Source organism: Sinohyriopsis cumingii, chromosome 6, assembly GCF_028554795.1.
Source record: "Sinohyriopsis cumingii isolate HCF-2022 chromosome 6, ASM2855479v2, whole genome shotgun sequence".
Lineage (NCBI taxonomy): Eukaryota > Metazoa > Mollusca > Bivalvia > Unionida > Unionidae > Sinohyriopsis > Sinohyriopsis cumingii.
In genome coordinates this window covers 103531806-103555148 of record NC_142966.1, presented here as the reverse complement: position 1 = coordinate 103555148, position 23343 = coordinate 103531806, and the positions used below count along the sequence as shown (strand labels likewise).

Below are 23343 nucleotides of genomic sequence, written 5' to 3'. Positions count from 1 at the left end.
TCGCCCCTTAGAAAAATGTATCAAATATTGTGCCAGAAATGAACGCTGCTTCCAAACCACTTCACTTTACCTTTCGGACACGTCGATATTTTTCATAATATATAGTTCATTGTAACTACCATTGCCAGGCAAGAAAGATGAATCTTTTCAAACACCATTCAAGTGCGGTGATTCTGAAGTGGAGTGCAATGATGTGCCTTGCGACTGCAGGAATGTCGAACTCTGTGATCTGAGCGATTCAGCAGGACATCATGGGAACTTTGCTATGACTGCTATTACCATACCTACCATGGAAAGTGATGATGTGCCTGTCAATCCTGACGGATGAGAAAGCGATGCCAGTCGTTATCGGGGACTCTTTACTGGTTTTCATTGTCATTGTCATTCTACGCGTGAAACCATGCGGTTACTACATTACGGATGTCATCCATGCCTGAGTAAACGACTGTCAAAGAAGAATATTCGTCCCCTGTGCGTTTGCCTGAATACTGCGACCTTGAAAGCCGATTCCAAACCTTCCAATGAAAGTGGCCTAAATATCTGGGATGACCTACCCCCGATTAATTAGTCAGCGCATCAAAGAACAATTGCATCCGTTACGTCACCGATGTTTAAACCACTGGTACCTGAACGCTATTAGAGGACTGATGCTGATGAAAACGTTCAAGTGGTCAGACATTGATCGACTGACCATGACACCAGAAGGATTAGTTTGCTACTGATTCTATTTACTACAAGATAGACTTTCTGCAACGCATTCCAGAGGCGGAGTTAGAGGGTTACCAACATCTTTTACACAATGTAAACTTAGTTCAAGAGGAAACTTCTGTACGGTGTGTGATGTGCAAATTAATTACTAAAATATTTCGGTTCGTTACTGCATTACGATCAGATCTGTGCAGGAAGTACACTTATTGCCTCTTGCAAGAGAAAAATATTGGTGTGAATATCAAGTGTCGAAGAGTACATTCAGAATCTTCCTCTGGAGCTGAGAGAACGCATTTACCAAGAGTTGGTCAAAATACAAGTCCAAAGCTTGGAACAATTGCATCCGTTACGTCACCGATGTTTGAAGCACTGGTACCTGAACGGTATCAGAGGATTGATTCATTTCAATGTATTCTATTGGTCAGAAATTGATGAATCACGTGAGTTTCATAAAGGTTTGGATGATACCACTCATTCTACTTACAAAGGTGACCATAGTACACCGAATTCCAACGCAAAAATTAGCGAATTACCACAAATCTTTACAAGAACTTTATTTTGGTTCCAAAGAAAACCTTTGTATGACTCTTTGGTATGTGAGTTAGTGACTCATCCATTTTGGTACGGTACTGAAATAAAACCGATTCTGTTCAAAAAGCACCTTTATTACCTCACAAAAAAGAGGGTATAAAAACTGGCTACCATGCAACGACCTTTATCAATTGAGATACATCAGATTCATTGGAAGGAATTCAAAGAAATTATTCTGACGGTTTAGTATTACCAACACTTGTTACGAGAACTGTGTCCATTGAATTGGGGTCGTATGATTTGTCTCTGTGACTTCCTTTCTGGGATTTCGTTTACCAGTCGACTCCTTGTGGGCTCTTTACGATGTGTACTGTGATGTACCGTAAAAGAGAACATGAAAGTGGTACCTTTAAATGTCCATGAGAGACTCATTCTGATAAAAGCCTTGCGCTTTCATCTTGACACTTCTCGACCTTTACGGGAAAAAAAAGATTCGCCAACTTTTAGGCACTGAAGATGTGTAAGACAATGTGTGTGTAGCTTGTGACTAGTCATACGTACGTGACTGGAAACGTTTTGGTTTCGAGGCTTGGACAAAATTATTGGCACACTATGCTCAAGATTTGTGATCAGAAAATCTGACGTCTAGTGAAAAAAGTAACTTTAAAACCTGTGTTAACCACAGCTTTAGCCACCACAACAGTGACCACTCCTTCGCCGAGTTCTTCTCTGCAAGATCCACAAAAACAACCCTTGTGGAGAACATGTGCCTAAATCTCAAATCGGCTTTTTCTACCAAATCTTTTTGGTGTATTGTGTCATCGGTGCTGCCATTGCCAACTTGAGTTTTCAACAAGGAGACAAACAATTTTGGACCATTTTACTGATCAGTTGCATCTGTCACCTTCTCCCCAATCCTTCCTTAAAATACTCGAACGGTAACAACAGTAGCCTTGAGTCCAATGTCCGTCACCCTCCCCACAGTCACCACCCAAACAACCACAATAATCATTTTTTGGCCACTTCTCTGACATCCAGTGACCCATCGGACAGCGGAACTCTGGAATTATGAATAACCATTTTACTTAACCTTAGCCAGTGACAGTTCCATGGAGGTGTTTCCCAACAATACTTTGTGCTGTTTCACGGCCAAATTACCTCAGGCCTTCCAATTGGATCACGTAGCCCATTGGGAAGTGACTTTAGTCGAAATCATTCATTCCAAACAAATCAAAAACATCACTGAAAATCGAAATCCTGAACGAACAAGAGCAACAATCCATAAATGAAATCGGGCTTTCAGATGCCAAAAATTTAACAAGCAATCCATTATTCTCCATTTATAATGTGTAAATTTCGGCAGGCTATTATTTTAGTTGTCAACAAATCCATGGTGACAACTCGAAAGATGCCGCTTTGTCGCAAGGCAAAGAATGTTTCCAAAATGTCATCGTCAACAAACAAAACCCCAAATAAGCTTTCCTGAAAGCAGGAAAAATTGTCTTGCTTCAAACTGGCAAAGACAGTTTGGCCCGTCGAGAAACTCCTATAAATGCCCTGGACGTTACCGAGTCAGGCAGTCCTGCTTCCCTGACGACACATCAAGGACAAGGCAGAAAGAGACGAAAAGAAAGGCACCCCTCCAGATGTCTTCATACACCCACAGCTAGAAAGACCAATAAAATAATAACCATCCGAGAATTAGATGTTTTTTATTACTAAATCACAGAGAGAGAAAAATGATACACATTGATTTTCTTGCGCCAGTTTCAAGTCGGAACAGGATATGTTTGCCATGCCACCCACCATAATGACAATGCAAGAACCCCAATAGGTAGAATTTCATCCCATATCCTCTTTGACAACCTCAGTCCCCATCGAATTTGAAATTAAGGACAACCTTAAGATTACATCGATCAGAATAGCAGTTACTTGTACCTGAATGTCAAAGTTCTCGACCCGACCCAAACTTCTATAGACGGTAACGCAAAAGTAGCGGATTTGTACTTGAATAACAAACTGGTCAGTAGCAGTATGGATACTTACCCTTACAGAGCGTACCTGGAAAATCTCTAGAGGTACACAAACAAGCCAAGAACACCCATCTTAAGGTGGCTTAAATCTCAGCCATCAGGTCCCGCTACAAGATGCGACAACAAATTGACCATAAACTAACTAGAAAACTAGAGTAACAACCCAAAATTAAAACTTTTAGGTGGCTAAAATCAAAAGCCATCATGGCCAGCCACACAAGGTGGCACCAATTTATATAACCAGGAATTATGTCCTTAAAATAATAATTAATAAAGTGACTGAAAATCCAGTCATTAGGCACCCCGCACAAGACGGGAACATTTAATTTTAGAATAGAAACACCAAATATCATTCGACTAAAGAATCTCTTCCCTAAAATAGATTAGGAGATTGATTCATCTTGCCATCTATATCTATATCTTTTCTACAAACAGCACATATGATTTTCCAAATTATAAATACGGCAAACGAAGCGATTTACTATTCCGAAACTGGGGACAAAAATCGTTACTGGATGAAGGGTGCACCCCTTCCACTGAGCCCGATTCTCCTTTGCCGCCTTCAGGCATCTACCATCTTGGTGAGCGCGTGTGGACCATTCCAACCCACCATTAGTCCCGTGAGACATACATGTCTCGAAACCAGACCAATCAAATAGCTCTTCTTAAGTGCATTAATGCGTTGGAGGAAGTGGCACCATTCCTCGCCCCTCGAAAAAAATCAATCATTCCCAAATGGGAAACAAAAACGTCGTATATGCCCGCAAGGGCGAACACGACTATAATCCAAACGCCGACCAACAGTCTGACCATCGATTGCTGACTCATCATCCTATGAAGATGTGTTCAAGACTAGCCAAGCTGAACGAAGCTTACGTGAATTACATCGTGTCAGGCAAAGCCTGATTCCCCAACCTGAAGAGATAGAGAATGTCAGAATGTTCAAAGTGACCAAAGACCTGGCAGAAGAGCTCTTCAGAGAGGAAATCAAGAAGGAGAAAGAAGAATGGACGGAGAAGTACAGACTTAAGAAGCAGAGAGAGAGAGAGAGAGAGAGAGAGAGAGCATCAGCAGCAGCAACAGCAGCAGAAACAACAGCAGGAACCAAGACAGAGGTTTTGTCGACTGCCGTGTGGACACCAAAGAGTTCTCCTCTTTTCAAAGAAGCTGACCCTATTCTGTGGGAAAGCCTGCCGCCAGAGGGGGACGCAATCTCAGACGATAAAAGATTGCCATAGATCCCTGTCCACAAAAACAGCCCTTTTGAGGGCTACACAGATACCCTAGAAAAGACATACTATTTCAATTGCCAATTTTATGTTAGTAAGTTAAAAAATAGAAGTGTGTCTATATTCACTTCATTTCTTTGTTTTATGTAAACATAGAAGTGTGTATATAAGCGCGTCTTTTCCGTAGCTTGTCAAACAATCGGCGTGTGTTTGTTTGTAGTTAGTGACTGTAGGTAAAAATGAGTGAGTGTTTATTTTAGGTTCTCGCGTTTCATGTGTTGTGGTTGATGATATTGGCAGTGTAAGTTTTAGTGTCAGGGGTAGTTTTCCTTCACGTCTGTGCTTCACACACACATAAAGGAAGGATCCGTCAGTTTGAATACATAGCGTTCGCTCAGTAACATTCACGATGTGTAGAATCAACAAATTATCGGAATGTACCAGGCGCCTCCTGGATGAGCTGGCCATGGATGCAATCCATGAAAGTGCCAGGCTTGAAGAAGAGGAGGAGAAGAACAAGAAAGAAGACGAGAACGAAAAGAAAAACATTATCCTGCCTCACCTGGTGCTAAGTCAGAGCTGTGAAGTCAAACCGATGGTGAGGACACCTCCACAGAGACAAGCAACACAGCCACAACCAGCACAGAGACTCGGGATCCCACAAATAGAGAACTGGGACCAAGAATTGGAGAAGCAAAAGCTGGAGCCTCAGCGCCCGCAGGAGGTAAGGAGGCAGCATCCACGGGTGCCGAATAGAAGGAGAAAAGTCTTCACTATCCCTCAAAGTGAAAACTGGAATGATGAGGCCACTCAAGTTGCTTCTGCGCTCCCAAGAACAACTGTGAATTGGGAGCAAGATAGGAGCCGCCGTTGTATCTGTGATGTCCGGCTTGGGAAGTGCCAACATCAAGCTGGTGCATCTGAAGTTCGAAAAAAATCCCCAGCCCTTTTCAGGGCTAACCAGATCTCTATAAAAGAGGCTATTCAAGTTGCAAATTTGAATGAGTGTGGAGTAGTGTGACTGTAAACACTCACTCCATTGCTGATGTGATTGTATGTGTGTGTGTTTTTATGCGTGTGCGTACGTTGTGTGTATGTGTGTTTGTATGCGTGCGCGTACATTGTGTGGATATTATATTTTAGTATTTTTTTCTCTTCCCGTGTATTGATACTAGATTTGGGTTTGTTGTTTCCTCTTCCCGTGTGTAGATAGTAGAGTGTGTCGTTGTATGCGTTCGCATACGTTTGTGTGGATGGTATATTTGGGGTTTGCATGGGTCAATGTACGTTGTGTGGATAGTATGTTTGGTGTTTGTTTTTTTCTCCTTCCCGTGTGTGGATAATAGGGTGTGTGTTTGTATTCGTTCAAGCACGTTTGTATGTATGTGTGTATGTGTGTTTGTGTGAGTGCGCATTGTGTGGATATTATATTTTACTATTTTTCCTCTTCTCGTGTGTGGATAGTAGATTTGGGTTTGCTTTTTCCTCTTCCCGTGTGTGGATAATATAGTGGGGGAGTGGGTTGCATGCGTGCATGTGCATTGTGTGGATAGTATATTTTGGGGTTTGTATGCGGACTCGTAAGTTGTGTGGATAGTATATTTTGGGGTTTGTATGCGTTCTCGTACGTTTGTGTGTATACTATATTTTGGGGTTTGTATGTGTTCGCGTACGTTTGTGTGGATAGTAGATAATATGTGAAGTGAGTGTAAGGTATGTTTTACTTCACATCCGTGCTTGACGTATATACAGTCGAGCGTTTGTCAATCGCGCCATTCACCATTGAATAAACCAAGATGGCAAGTAACCACCTTGAGAAAATGAGGAAGCAGCAAGACGTTCTGGATAATTTGGGAATGATTGAAGAAATGCTGGTCAAACTGGATGACGATTTTTATTCTTACAGTCCCCATCCTGTCAAGATGGAAATCAATAATTTGAGAAAGTAAAAGGACATGTTAAGGAAGATGATGAAAAAAGAAAAGGAGGAGAAGGAGGATGAAGAGGAAAGAAAACAAATGAAGGGATGGAATGAAAAGATAGATAAGGAAGAGAAGAATGGGAAGAGTAAGAAAGAGGAAGAGGAGAAGGATAAACAGAGAAGGAAAAAATAAAAAAGAAAACATCAGTAACGAAACTCAGAAGATGCTGGAGGGAAAGAAGAAATTAGAAGAACAAGAAGAAGAAACCCAAAGGCGTTTTCAGGACCACTCATATGTCCCGCCAGTCCCGCCCCACCAAGCGTTCTCGGTTTATTTCCCGTTGTTTGGTCCGATTGAGGCCATGCTCTTGCAACATTGTTACCGACGTCCAGTACCGTGACTTGACCTAACCTATTCCAATCCTATTATCTATATACAACAGTCCAACTTTTCCTTGACGTTATACAGCCCCAATAGTTCCCATGTTAAATTCCACTTGTCGCTAAACAGCCCCAGAGTTTTGTCCATGTTAAATTCCCCATTGTCGCCATACAGCCCCAGCAATATGTATTTTCCTGACCACCATACAGTCCCACGATTTCCATTGTCGCTATGCAGCCCCACTATACTACTGATGGACGTCATTAAAACTAATATCTATGCAGAAACATTCTACAAGGTTTAAAGTTCTGAATCCAATCTTCATCATGCACCCTTTATTTTACATTCATGCAAGATCCACTTTTCTAATTTAAAATCGTCCAAATCTCGGCAACATATACAAAAGCAAAAACAAACCAACACAAAACAAAGTGAAAAAAGAGAAACAAAGAATGACTGACATGGGTGATTTGATCTATACATAAAAAGAATCCAAGTACAATTGATCATTTGTTCAAATGTTTTTCTTAATGTACGAAAGACTACACCCTGAAATGGTGCATTGCATTACCCAAATCCAATCAACAGATAGATAAATGAAGAACCAAACCATTAATCTGTTCCGTTAAATTTTCTACACCAAATGTGAAGAACTTTATGTATTAATAATGATCATAGGCAATATGTGTTAAATAAGAGACATGCAGTGAACTCATTTAGCCATACTTTCAGTATCATTATACACACGTGCTCTCCTCTCTCTCTCTCTTTCTGTCTGTCTCTCTCTCTCTCTCTCTCTCTCTCTCTCACACACACACACACATATACACATATATATGCCCTCTAATGACAATCGGTTCCAGATCGATATATCTGACAGCGCCATCACAACAATGACAGCAAGTACAGATTATACTTTACAAATGTAGCGCCCTCTCAAAGATATTGGCAAACCTCTTGTGTCGGAACAATTAAAGATTAGCTCATATGGCTCTCATAAGAAGAAATCAGCCTTAAATTTTGTTCTAAGCTGGTTGTTCATGTGTGCTAAAATTGTACAGCTGCAACAAAAGAGGTAAATTCCATAGACTGGGTACATATCGTATCTCTTCCTGGATTTCCCCTTCCACACGTAATAAATAAAAAGACCGCATCGGTGGCTTTAGTAGTAAAGCTTTCACCTTGGATGCGCGTGGTAGCGTGTTCGATCCCTGGCTCAGCTTTAAGACGTTAGTGTTAGGACTGGTCGGCCTGGTGTCAGAATAATGTGACTGAGTGGGACATGGTGCTATATGTCTGCGGCACGATATTACTGAAAAATTGCTAAAGCTACGTTAAAATCCGAATTACACATAGACACACACAGACACACACATGAACAGATAAATAAACTGCTATTAGAAATACAGCGACCCGGGAGGAGACAGGTGCCTTTTCTTTATAGCAACATTTTTATCATCCACTTCATGTTTTGTTTAAAAAAAAAATAAAACTGCAAATTGAACGTTGAATCATTGCGTACAGGAAGCAAGCAAGACACAGCAACCAATATTACAGTCCTCGTTGGAGGGTCACTATATTGCCTCCCATCTTTCACTGCGTTCTTTTGTGTTATGACGACGATTAAGAAGACGGCATATCCGCGATGAGCAAGGGGAGAGATTGCCGAAGTTTGTTTATTAAATAGTTTTCCATGTAACTTCCTAAACACAACGAAGTTTTACAGTAAGTTTGTATATTTCTTCTAACTCGACTTAGTGACATTTAGTGGCTTCTCAGCAATACCAAACTAAAATTAGTGACAATCAGTGTCAACCAGTAATTGCAGTTGTTCTTTAATTAGGTAGCTGGCTAGTTTGCTTATACGGTGCCCTATTTCCGTTGCTTATACGGTGTCCTAGTTCCGTGACCCGAAACAAAACTAGTGCGAAATGTGAAAGAGTATAAAACAATTCAAAGACCCCAACGAAACAAATGATACTAGCCTGAACAGGGATCTATTTCCGTCACCAGAAACAAAAAGAAATGTGAAATTTGAACAAGCATAAAAGGCATCAAACGCCCTAAAGAAATAAATGAATTTAGCAATATCCATTCAGTAAGTCAATCGCCATATATTTTTCAGGAATCATTATCAATTTTACAAGCAGAGGAAGGAAACAACTATGGTAAGCAGCAGATGGAATTGAAAATTAAATCAATTCTAGTGGCTTAAGAGGTGTACAAGTTACAAACAACGCAAAGAGAAACATGTTATTTACCAATCGACGTTATTGCTAAAATCAATCGTACAGCATGAAAATAAAACAGCATTGCTTGAGCAAATTCCATTATCAATGTAAAATGTCTGATTCTTTCAAAGCAAACCCGCCGTATATCCTTGTAACAAAAGTCACATCCCTCAAAAGTTACAAATATTGTACCTGTTAATCTCTGAGATACAATGTACAGTAAATATTATTTACTACGCATATTTTGGCACAGTTCTTTCTTTATGGTTCAGAATGTTCCTGCAAAGCTTAGTCGATTATATGATATGGTAACGTCTAAAATTCCCAAAGGTATAAATGACAACGTAAGTAACAGGAACCTTCATTATTATGTATTTAATCCAAAAGAAGTCCTAAAACGTTCTATTGAAGTCCAAAAGTATCCAATGTTCCGAATAAACTTCAGATCCTCTAATGCACTTATCACAATGGCACTGTCCGTAACTTCACAGTTGTGCAGCAATAATTTGCAACTCCAGTGATCACATTGTAATTCCAATGAATACTCCTAACAAGTGTCTCCGCTCAAAATTAACATGAAACGCATTTGCAGATTATTACATATGAAAAGAAATCCGAAATAGGAATGAATCCAAAATGAGAATGAATTTGTTTGCTCAGTTCTCTCCTTATGCACACCTTCATAAGTCTATTACATCTTTATGTCGCAATATACCCCGTGTGACAAATATTACTACTCATTCGACTATTTTACAATAGTTGTTTATGGGATCAAATGGTAAATAACTTATTTCTTCTCAGAACATAAGTGCGCCCCACCAGCCAATGAGAAATTACCCCATGTTTGTCAACGGGGTTCATTATTAGAAACCGGACATTTATTTATAGATCCTATGCAGTGTGCTACATTAGCTGTGTAATATCTTTATATATATAGTCATGAACGAAACGTTCACACAGTAGAAATATAGCTATGTGCCAAGAGTTACAAAAAGGTAGAGACATACATTACAGAACATATCGCTGCCCGGCAAAGACAACTAGATTTTTTGTTTTTTCTTTATTATTTTGTGTGCATTGGTCTGAATTATCCCTTCACGAAATGGCAATAAACATAAGCTTGGGTTGTCCAGTGATTTAGAATAATAGAGTTTTGTGTTTTCGTAGCCTTATATGAGATGATGAAATCCGAAATAAGCTTGACCTACACGTTTCTTTCTTATTTTGGTGAAATTACAGCTTTAAGTCTGAGAGGTGACGAAATTTGTTACTTCTTAAAATAATATCCTCCAGCTAGAAGGTCTAGTAATCATTAGAGTATTATGCAGTGTAAGAGTAAACGATGTGATGTGATGTGATGTGATTTGGATTTTTAACGTAGCTTTAAAAAATTTTCAGTCATATCGCTACGATGTCTGCAATGTGGCATTTTATAGTGATGTCTAGCACTGGGGCATCATGCCACAGACATGTAGCATGATGTCCCACCCAGTCACATTATCCTGACACCGGGCCGACGAGTCCTAACACTAACCTCTTAATGCTGAGCGCCAAGCGAGGCAGCTGTTAGTACCATTTTTGTAAGTCTTTGGTATGACTCGGCCGGGGATCGAACCCACGACCTCCCGCATCCGAGGCGGACGCTCTAACGAAATAGAATGTCTATATATATTAATTTATTTATTACAAAAAGGAGTGACTAGAATAATCTCTATTCGAGAACTCTCAAAATGGATACCACCAAATGCATCAATTGCAATCGAATTTGGATCGTTTAATTTCGTTTTCCAGTTGTTTAAGGGCGCATTCTGTGGGGTCTTTTTTGACAATGCGGCTCTGGTAGAATAACGGTGATCTTATTAATAGATGCATAATATTGCGTATTGGTATCTTGTTTCAATAAAACCTGATTGCTTCATCATACGATATGTAGTTTTATTTCTTCTCAGATCAGAAGACAAAGGTGATAAACATACTACTGTATAGAATATTCTTAGGTTTTCATGAAATGATCAATGCAATTAATGAAAACTGTTTTGTCGAACACAATATGATTCATGTCTTAAATAAACGGGATTACCTCATTATTTGGCGGTATGGTCAAATACACTAAATAGTTTAGTAAGTTAAGACATGGAAAGAGAAAACTAACCAAACTGATCCTTTAACCTTAAATGGTTCTGTTTTGGTCACCAATTCATGCGATCAAGGCCCTTTTGATTGTTTTCGCAGCCCATAGTTGTTAACACGAGCTATAAAAGATAGTCAGCTCTCGTTGAAATGGTTTTGGATTGTCTGCAAAAAAGATTTTGTAACGTGTATGTGTGTTGAGAGAGAGAGAGAGAGAGAGAGAGAGAGAGAGGGGGGGTGGGGGTGGGGGTGGATTGTCACTTTAGCTACTATTGAAATTTGGGGAGATTCTCCTTCGTAACATCAAACATTTAAAAATATTAATTATATTAGATCTGCTGAATCTATTTCACAAAATATGCCTGCTAAAGACAAAGTACAGATATTTCTAAATTCTAAATGAAATAACTCATCGAACCCATGCCCGCTTTTTGCCTCTAATATACTGTGTTCAGTTCTAAGTTTCGACAAGCTGTATGTAGGTCGTTACGCATGCATGGTCAGTAGTTTTACCAGCCCAAATATCACTGAATGCTGACGTCCCATCCTTAGAAAAAGGGCTGTACTAGTTCCTATGATTTGGTCTGTAACATAAATATAATAATTAATGTTAACATTTTTAATGTCTGACAAATCATTTCAACGAAACTGTTTTCGTAAGTAGCTAAAAAATGATTACAGCTTTTATACTTTATGTGTAGTGTGTCGTCTCATATCGTTTTAGCTTGTTTCGTTTTGCATTTTTATAATTTGTTTTGTCCTTCGTAATTTTTTTAGGGTTCGGTTGTTTATTGCGTTACAAGGTTTAATTAGAACCAGGCAAGTGGTTTCCCTTCGTACTTTGATTGATACAAAAAAGTTGTTATGTTAATCTCTTTACACCAGGGGTGTCAAACTCAATCGCTCAGCGGGCCAAAACTCAAATCACACGTAAGGTTGCGGGCCGAACAGGATAAACATTCAATAAGCGGAAAATTAAACCTTTTTTAAACATTAAAATAAATTAAAACAGAAAAAAGTTTTAATAATAAAAAATCATTGGCATACCCATTTTCGCTCTTATGCCAATTTGTCAGAGCTGGATGTTTGGCAAGGCTGCTAATTAGGGAATTTGATTTGCACTTTATATCGCAGAGCCATTAAAAAATATTTTTGCCTAAAATTCTCTCTCGGGCCGGATATAATTGTACGCGGGCCTGATGTGGCCCTCGGGCCTTGAGTTTGACACATGTGCTTTACATGAATATTATAATCATTTTCTCTGATGGCGTCACGCATAGGGGCCCAGATATCCTAGCCACGACCTAGTGCACATATTTACATAAGTATATAAATTATTAACGATGCTTCCTCGACTTAATAGGAGCACAGTAGGTTCCTAAAATCGCTAATCTAGGAAGTCGGACAGTTCAAATGGCAGAGGCTTTGGACGAAACATCTGTTGACCGTTACCAAGAGAAAATTAAACCATAATATGCATGTGTGTTAATTAGCTAAGATAATAAAAATGTGTGTTAATTAATGTGTGTTAATTAACTAAGATAATAAAAAATTGCAGGTAAGGTCGAAACTTTGTTGCTAATCCATCATTGTGGTTGTATGTACTTATTAATGAACCGTCTTGTATACTCCACAATAAAACATTTGATTGGACCGGGCGACCAAGAACGTCATACGGTTTATTTTTCTGTGAAATGCTTGCGGATACTGGTTTGTGGTTAGCGACATTAAAACTGGATGTTTTCCCGTATATAAAACGTATGCGTTGTTCGTTTTTGCGTATAGAAAAGAAAATCATTTCTGAAATGAAGACCTACCTGGTCCTGGTTTTGATGTGCGCTTTATATTCATCTTTGTGGCATGTACACGCATCAGTAATTCCCAGACAAGGTAACTGCGTCAATGTGTTTTGAGTTGCTTATCCTTCTTGTACAATTGTTAGCCGGACTTGCTTTTTCAACCTTTTTGTTACGCACGAGGGAACTCGAGATAAAAGTACGTTTATTTGTTAGTTTGCATTTATGTCATAGTCATTGTCTATAATTGTGTTTATATTATGTGCACATTTCTGTCAGTTTCTTTTCCTATTAAATATGTGTAATTGATCCTTCTGCAAACTCGCGATTGATAAATATATAAAACAGTGTCAAACACGCTTTGTCCACGCAGTAAGTATCGTGGAACATACATATTGTTAACCGTCTAATATATACAACAGTATAAAACAGCAGTAGAATTTTGATAGGAGAATGTATAAAATTAGTTTCTGGAATTAATCAGAAAAAAGTAGCTTAGAATTTTGCTGTTCAATGATAATCGAGAATAACATTTAGTTCGTTTTTCATTTCAACATTTGGGATACGAGGTCTTTAGATGAAATTGTTACTAAGGCAGAAACAGACGATGTGCATCATACAGAGACAACAAGACAGCATAAACATTTGTTTTTAAAAGTATTTAGTTTCGTATAGTTTCTATATATCATATGGAAAAACTTTACAAACTATAATGGTTTTGTATTCCGGTTGGGGAAAGTAATATTAATTTTTACACTTTGCTCTGTTTCAACAACAGAATGGGAGACTGGTCAACTCCTTTTCCCAAACGATTATTGTTCTCTCCCTCCCTCCCCCACCTATCTCTCTCTCTCTCTCGTATTCATACTGCGCATTTAGATTTGGTTTGTTTTCATTGTTTCCAGTAGTGGCAATGATATTATGTATGCATATATGTATGAATGTGTATATGTGTATATGTATGTATGTATGCATGTGTGTATGTATGTATGTATGTATGTATGTATGTATGCATATGTATGTATGTATGCATGTATGTATGTATGCATGTATGTATGCATGTATGTATGTATGTATGCATGTATGTATGTATGCATGTATGTATGTATGCATGTGTGTATGTATGTATGTATGTATGTATGCATGTATGCATATGTATGTATGTATGCATGTATGTATGCATGTATGTATGTATGTATGCATGTATGTATGTATGCATGTATGTATGTATGTATGTATGTATGCATGTATGTATGTATGTATGTATGTATGTATGTATGTATGCATGTATGTATGCATGTAATATATGTGTGTATGTATGCATGTATGTATGCATATGTATGTATGTATGTATGTATGTATGTATGTATGTATGTATGTATGTATGTATGCATATGTATGTATGCATGTATGTATGCATGTATGTATGCATGTAATATATGTGTGTATGTATGCATGTATGTATGTATGCATATGTATGTATGTATGTATGTATGTATGTATGTATGTATGTATGTATGTATGTATGTATGCATATGTATGTATGTATGCATGTATGTATGTATGCATGTATGTATGCATATGTATGTATGTATGTATGTATGTATGCATGTATGTATGCATGTAATATATGTGTGTATGTATGCATGTATGTATGTATGCATATATATGTATGTACGTATGCATGTATGTATGCATGTAATATATGTGTGTATGTATGTATGTATGTATGTATGTATGCATGCATGCATGTATGTATGTATGTATGTATGTATGTATGTATGTATGTATGTATGTATGTAAGACTTTATGTAATCTGAGAGATTACATAAAGTTTAAGGATATATATGATCTTGAAATAGAACAAAAATCATAGAAAAAGAAAACATAGAAACTTCAAATGTTAAAGACGAACGCTGCGTCAAGCAAGGCGTTAACTAACGGATGATCAAACTCATTACAGCCATAATATGCCTATAGAAATATCAGAACCGATAGCGTTTACCTTGTGTTGCATTAGCGTTCTTTGAACATTTGTATGCTGCTATTAATGCTAGAAATAATGAAACTTTCGTATATGATGTTACATGATTAACACTACCTTCCACGTAGTAAAGAGAAGGACGTTTTTGTAACATATTATTTATATTTTATATTCTTGCTATAATTCGGTGATACGTATATGTAATAATAAGTGAACAGATATGAAATAATAGACAAAATGAAAGGTGGATTTTTGAAAAAATAAAGCAAATGTACTTCTTATATGCTTATTCTTTGCAAATGTAGGTTTATAGGGATACGTAGAGAAAATGAAACATTTTCTTTTTTTCCTCAATGTGTATGCATCCATTTGTTTGTCTATTTATTTGTCGATCTGTGTATCCATATATGCATGTATTTCATTGAAGTCAAATTGGTATGGGTTATACAAATAGTATTAACGATCCTGGATTAATGTGATACCCACTGTCTGCTGTCCATCGATTTGTTCGCCTACAATATATGTATTCGTTATGTTAGCAAACATAACAATGGGCTATTATTTATTTTCTCTTCTTCTACTCGGGTACACTGGAATGATTCAAATAAAAAACTGTTCAAAAATACAAATAACAGTGACGTTCACATTGTCTTTCATACCAAACTCTATAATATGTCTATAGTCATAGGAACAGAATATTTGTCACAGAATAGACGTTCTGACTGCTTGGTTACTGATCGCAAGCCTTATCGAGGTTGAATGTAAAGTAGGATACATTGTCTACAGTTGTACGGTTGAAAGTAAGCGACTTGCAATAGGGATTTGGAGCCATCACAGATGATGAAGGATTCCATATATTTACTAGATAATATAATACATTATGTTCCTACAGGTCAAAGTTGTAAAAGTTCCCCGTTTGGTGTATTATAGGTTGTACTGATTCGAAGGGCAATTTTGTTAAACCCGGACAGACCTTTTTTGATGGATGTAATGGGTGTCAGTGTTTATATCCAAAGGTATGCTGACCCTCCCCCATCTCTCTCCCTCTCTTTCTCATTCTCATTTCTAAAGAAACCATCTAATCATATTCTTTAACACTATGTTACTTACTTTAATATCTAGAAATATATTAAAGTGAGAATAAAATTATACTAATATATTTGTACTCAATTAAGGTTCACTGGAGCAAATGACAAATTAAAATGGCTGTAGAACATAAATAAATACTCTTCGGTATGAGATAAATTTGACTGATCAGTCTTGGAAAGTATATAGTGATTAAATTCTTTTAATAATACGTAGAAGAACATCATATCTTGAACGCTCGTATCAATCAGTTTTGAAGAAAACACATCATATACCTTGAAGTCCGATAGTGTTCTCTCTCTCTCTCTCTCTCTCTCTCTCTCTCTCATACAAATACAGAACAATCTTGTAACAGTGTCTGATCGAAAATTTAGCAACCTATTTATTGAAGTTTTGCTTGGAGATCTTATATTTTTATATAAATACTTAAAATAGCATTCTAAGCGAAGAACTTCAGTTCCATGGAACAATAATGTATTATTGACAGTGCTGATTTTAGAGTTACACAAATTTTAATAAACATGCCAGCACAAACGGTCATTCTAATTAAATACACATACACACATACTGGTACGCGAAAATTGTATACCTACTCTAGAATCTTCATACTAATTCCTAAAGATCCTTTCGTACTAGTCCCTAAAGGTTTATTTCGTGCATTTCAAATTAGTCCCTAAAAGTTTATTTCATGTACTTCGTACTAAGTAGTATACAGATTATAATTCAAATATCTTTTGCACTTAAATTTTTCAGGCGGCTGTTTGTACAAAGATAGCCTGCATAGATGATTTGTCTTACCTGCCAAGAAATGTATGACATCTGCAGAAATTGCATTCGTTGCCTCTTACGCCAAATGATGCATATTTGATATATAGCAACTACTCATACTGAAGTTATACACTGATGGATCCAGTCATTATTTAAGGCGCTGAAGTCGTGATTAAAAGGATGCAGGTTCGAAACCCATTGTCGGATCATTCCCGGTCCATTACTTGCCTCGGTACTTTATAACCTACACATTATTGTTGTTCCACAAAATCCCCCCCCCCCCTCCTCAACAAAAACAAATGCCTCCAAATAGCAAAATAACAAGCTAAATCTCTTATATGACTGATTTGTCTTGCTTTGTTTCCAAATCCTGCTAATCATATGAATAGTGTACTTTATATTTGACTAATACAAATTGCATCATCATCAAATCGAGCATTCTTATCAGTAAACTTTGCTTGATTTGAAACAGTATCATTAAAGACACTTAACTAATCGCCCGCCACAACATCATCCTCATGGCTTGCAATCAGATACACACACGAGTTTCAACTGAGACAGATTACAGACAGCCAGACGGCCGGACGTACAAATGGTATTACAATATTTCTAACACTAAAGCGTGAGGAGAATAATTTATTTCACGAATTCATCTTAAATGAAAGAGACAAAGTGCAAGTATCATTTCGAAATGAAAGTGGTTGTCAAAACAAATGAGAATATATTATATTGTTATACTGGCTCAATGCTTATCAGTTTCTTAAGGACTGCTCCAAAATGTCTTCTAATGATCTGATGGGTACATGATAACAAGGATAAATGGAACCTTCGCAATTAGAACAAGAATTTGAATTATATGATTGTAATTATATGACTGTACGGAGGGATAAAAAAACGACTGAACACTTAAATAATCATACAAATGAACGTTAGTTATTTTGCCACGCAAAACCCTCCACTGTAGTTTCTCTCTAAAAGATTAGTTAGTATAAATGGATTTCAATATTTCCAATGATTCTGAGCCTTCCGTCTACTAAATTAAGTTCATAATGGGTACACACTAAGCGATTATGAACTAAAGTCTCGGCTGTGAGAGCGGTGTATAAGTATGAATTATTTTTAAAAAACTGGTAGATCGTTAAAATTACCATACAAATCAAAGGACGACAACTTTTGCTTGCTTCGGGTCAACTGGCATCTAATTACTTTCACTCTGATCTGATTCACCTGAAAGACCCTGACACCGCAAACCTCTTGAAAAAGATGCAGTGTTACGGGTGTACACATCTAAAAATTTGAATGTGGGTAAGCAAAAGACAAATACACAATACTAACTTAGGTAAAACAACATAGTTGTGCCATGCAGGCTAGTAATGATTGAGAAAAGACTTGAAATGCACATAATACATCGTATGATTATCAAGGTCGACTGAGTCGCAATATGAGGATGTGGAAAAACAACAGTACGTACATGACAGACGTAATTATAAACATTAGGTACGTCAGTCTGGGTACAATGATGATTATACATGTACCGCAGTTAATAATAGGTATCATGTTATTAGTGATATTTAGTCAGATTGTCGTACTGTCAAATTACTAATTATGATTATCTTACTGTCAAAGTACTAATCATGATTATCTTACTGTCAAATTACTAATTATGATTGTCTTACTGTCAAATTACTAATTATGATTGCCGTTCTATCAAAGTACTAATTCTGATTGTCTTTTTGTCAATGTATTAATTTTTATTGTACATGCTAAGCTTTTAATGCATCTTCCTCTATCTTGGAAGTAACAATCAAATCTGTCATCGATTCTACAATGACTGTGGAACATTTACAAAGAACGTCTTTTGGCTTAAAAATAGAAGGTTTGCAGCTCATCAACCTCAATGTAAGACACAACTTAAAAACAATCGATGACCTAACACATATGTTAAAAAAATGAATCCAACCATACAATAATTGGACTATGCAAAACGTCTCTAGAATGTCATGAACCTGACTGTGCCATTAATATTAACAATATTTCATGGGATAGACAAGATTGTGATAATAATAATAATATAATAATAATAATAATAATAGCAATAATAATAGCAATAATAATAATAATAATAATAATAATAATAAAGACTGTTTTATTAGGGTGACAGTTACAAATGAGAACTGATTACTTTGAGACCCTCTATTATGTACATATAAAATCAAAATTATTAATTATATTTTCACACACAAGCACACATACATACAAATACAAACACACATAGATACACACAGAAACACAAAAGCAAATACACAGTATATAAAAAAACTCTTCACATAAATGATGCATTGCTGCTGAAATGAAAACGAAGCACAAAAGGTGTACTTTCATAAGTGGACCTTTTTATTATTATTTTTAATGATTTCATTCATCTAATACATTTATTTTGGAAAAAAGATATGCTTTGAGATTATTTAATATAATGTGGAATTTTATTCTAAACAAGCGCACTTAAAACTCGAAAGCTGTTTTTGAATAGCTCAATTGCAGGCTTGGGTACATTGAAATGCTGGGATTTTAATGATCTTAGTTTTGGGGTACCAGTAGATTCTCGTTTCTGGGAAATGGTGTTCATGTAATTGGGGGCAGATCTTGTTTAAGGATTTGGGAGCAGTGAGTTTCTGATTTTTCGTCTGAAAGCGACATCGTGTAATTGTTTACAATTCTGATGACTTCATTTATGTGTTTGACAAGTCTTTCTTCTCTTTATATGAAAAATGTATTAGATGATATTTTATCATAAGTTCTTTGTCTGTATAGTCATCTTTGGTAACGAATTCCTTTTAGACCAATTTACATTCCCTTTATTGTGCTGATCTCCTGATAGATTCATTTGTATCCTATACATCTCAATCTTTACGTGGTGACAGTTCACATTTAGGATTTTATTATGTATATGTCTCAGAAAAATTTGATCATAGGCTTCTTCGGTCGGTTCCAAATTATGATCCCTTTGCGCTGCATTATTTCCGCCAACATTTTACAATGGCGTCTCATACTGCACATTTGACCCTTTTTAATCTACTCACATTTACTCCATGGAGAATGTAGCAGCCATTTACAAGTACATTCTTCTTTGGTGCTTGAGTTCTTTTGTGCCTGTAAATGAAATAGTTTGTGGTGGATGTTTGGACACATTCAGTGTATTCCTTCCATTGGCATGGGGCACGTGATCTTTTGTACTGGCTACATTAGAGCCATGCACGTTGTATACATTGTAACATACAAGAGAAAAGAACATATTTCGAAATATCCACCCTAACCCAATATGGATCAAGTCTCCTCACTCGTAGACCTATTTATATATGCTCTGCATACCGACCAGCCTGCAAACTCCATTTCGTTATGGACTGACACATTTGAATACGAATATGAGTTTGCTTTAGCTTTCAACAATGAAGTCAATACCATGAGAAACTTTAGTATTAATTACCTCTCCGATATTAACATTAACTGGCTACATATAATACAAATCCATGATCTATATATAGGTAGTCAGCACTCCAACAAGAGTACCGGCCTGTACTTCTACCCTAACTGACCAAGTCTACACTACCCATCCTGTAAACCTCAACGAGATAAATGCGTCCTGATTCTATATTAATGGTCACTGTCCCATGTGTGTAACTCGCCAGCAAAATGAACGCAAAGACAGCAAATTTCCATTCCTATATGGAATACATATTCTCTAAAAAAATAGGAAACGAATTTTTCTAAGAATTATCGCAACTATTAGCCCATTAACGTTCTCTTTTATAGACGCAGATTATGAGTTGTCAGACTGGAACCAGTTTTCTTAATATCCTAAATAAACACGCTCACATACAAATCAAAATAATTGAATATTCAAACCAACCAGAATGGTATACTAATGAAATCGATGAGACGCAAAGTAATCAAATCTACTATCACACATGTCAAGATTTTAATTACTGTTTATGGTGGATCGAAGCCAAACCATTTATAAACGCAAGGGGTCCTTTTTCAAAGAACTAACTTCAATGAAACCATTACCTCTAACTCCATGTGAAATTATAGCCAACGGTGCTAGTTATATTAATGAGCCCAATAACACAATCCAGATAATAAACATCTTTATTACTATTATAATTAAAACACTTGAATAATTTTACAGTGCCCATCATAGACAAACTTAGTGAATGTAATGCTAGCCGATCCTGTAAGTTTCAATATTCTCCTAATTACAATCAGTAACTAATACTATTGATATTATCAATAAAATAGACACGAACAAATCAGCCGGTCTAGATGGAATTCGCCTCAAAATTCTGAATATGTCGGCTTTATAAATATCTGAGTTGTTGAAAAAAGTACTTAACTGTAATAGCTCTTCCTGTATCTTTCCTTATTGATTGAAATTAACAAAAATATTACCCTTTCATAAGAGAATTGAAAAGAATGAACTATCCAACTATCGATAAAGATCTGTTCTATCAGTATTTTCAAACATTATTAAACAAACATGTCAGCAAGCATCTTGTAGGATATGTTAACAATGGCCAACTCATCAATAAATCACACCTGGGTTTTCGACACAAAATGTTCATGTCAATCTGCATTGACAAATGTTATAGACCAGTGGCTACTAGCGATAAAATCACGCATGCTTACTTGGACAATCCTCATTTATTTTGACAAAAGCATTCGATTTGGTTGACCATTCTGTGCTCATCAAATGATCTATCAGCCTACAAGTTCTTTATGTTTCAAAATCAGTTTCATGGTTCATGTTGTATCTCACTAATAGACCTCGGGTTGTTTGCACAGGTAAATATGCTTATGAATTGAGTCCTATTATATATAAGTGGTGTTCCTCAAGGCTCTGTTTTAGAGCCTCTTCTTTTTCTGCTGTGAAATACTGACTAAGCCTTGTATCCAGTGCACCCTGACAGAAGTTTCGCTGAAGACTCTTCACTGCATTCATTTAGAAAATCTCTCGACTCAGCTGAAAAAGAACTTCCAGTCGACATCAACAATATATCTACAACTATCAACAAAACATAAAAGCATATTAGTGCATCTAAAACTAAACGTATGACAATAGAGACAAGGCAGCGACTAATTACCAGTACGGCTAAACTTCCAACTCAAAATGGCTTAGACGTGTCTGGCATTAAAAATAAAAAATGTTATAGTATCTACATTGATTAACATCTCAGCTAGCAGCAGGGAAGTTTAACAGACCAGTGCGTCCAGTCAAAATAAACCTTCCTACGAGAACTTTCTCTGTAGAAGCCTCAGAATTCAAAAATAACGCCTTCTACGGAGATCAATTTTCATGCATTTCAGACCGGATGCATCGGGTGGTCGCGCCGTGTGTGTTAGTAAATATAGCGTTCGAGACAGGAAAAATAAAAGTCAGGGAATAATTTTTTGTGTTATTTTTTTTGTTGCATGGTGGGGCTGCTTTGGCCAATTTTACGTCGCATTAAAACGATATACTTGAAAATAATATGAGTTCGAAAACTAGTACAGTTGGAGAACCTCATTCTGCCAGAATAGCGCGAGAACAATTAGCGGCACTAAAGAAACTTATTCCAGCAAAAGAATTGTTCAAGAAAAAAGTTCGTAATTACGAAGACGCGAAGTATCATCTTACCGATTTATCATCACAATTGTTAAGGCCAGTTACCGAAACAACCGAGCGAGTCTTACTTGGTGATGTGAAAGATCCAGATATCAAGAAACGCGGGATTCTTCCTGTGTTGAGAGACATTGAGGAACATACTCGATTAGTGCCAGATCGACTGGACCAAATTCGCCAAGCACAAGTACAAGCACAAGCACAAGCGCGGCAAGAACAATTGCAGCAAGACATAGCGCGGCAAGAACAATTGCAGCAAGCACAAGCGATACAAGAACAATTGCAGCAAGTAGAAGAGAAACCTGCAGGTGAAAGAACGAGATCAGGTCCTGATAAATTTACCAATGAGACTATAGAAAGAATAAAAAAAATGGAACCGGATGATGTTATAAAATTTGCTGTGGAAAATTATAACAAAGATAGACGAAAAGAATTGATGAAACCTCATCAAGCCGAGGGTGTATCTCGCGTCCAATGGATAAAATGGATATATTATATACACAAAGATGTTAGAATGGTCAGCAGCGATGATCCTGAATATATTGATTTTGTTAATTAGGTAGTCAATTGCAGACCACAAGGATTTCCAAGGTCACGTTCGTTACCATCTTCGCTTGCAGAAATTAAGCTCGAACCTACAGAAACCGAACCTACAGAAACCGAACCTGAAGGCGAGGAAGTTCAAGAATTAGCTGAAGAAACTGTATTTCCTTCAAAAATACCACCTGTCTCGAAAAAATACCTGCCGATCTGTTATTGAGACGCCAAGCTATCGGCAGGCTCAATGATAGAGACACAAGATTGCACGTTGCTGCGAATTACAACTCACGAAATAGACTCTTGTACCTGCGAAGTAACGTGCATAACATTGTTGATTCTAATCCAGAA

General features: G+C 37.0%; 1 long non-coding RNA gene across 1 annotated transcript; it reads left to right on the top strand.

Annotated features, from left to right (window-relative positions):
- Positions 1-12918: 12918 nt before the first annotated feature.
- Positions 12919-17138, top strand: LOC149797597 (uncharacterized). The gene is made up of 3 exons (XR_016421850.1): positions 12919-13055; positions 15876-15961; positions 16785-17138. It is a non-coding gene; the product is annotated as an uncharacterized LOC149797597 (long non-coding RNA).
- Positions 17139-23343: the final 6205 nt, after the last annotated feature.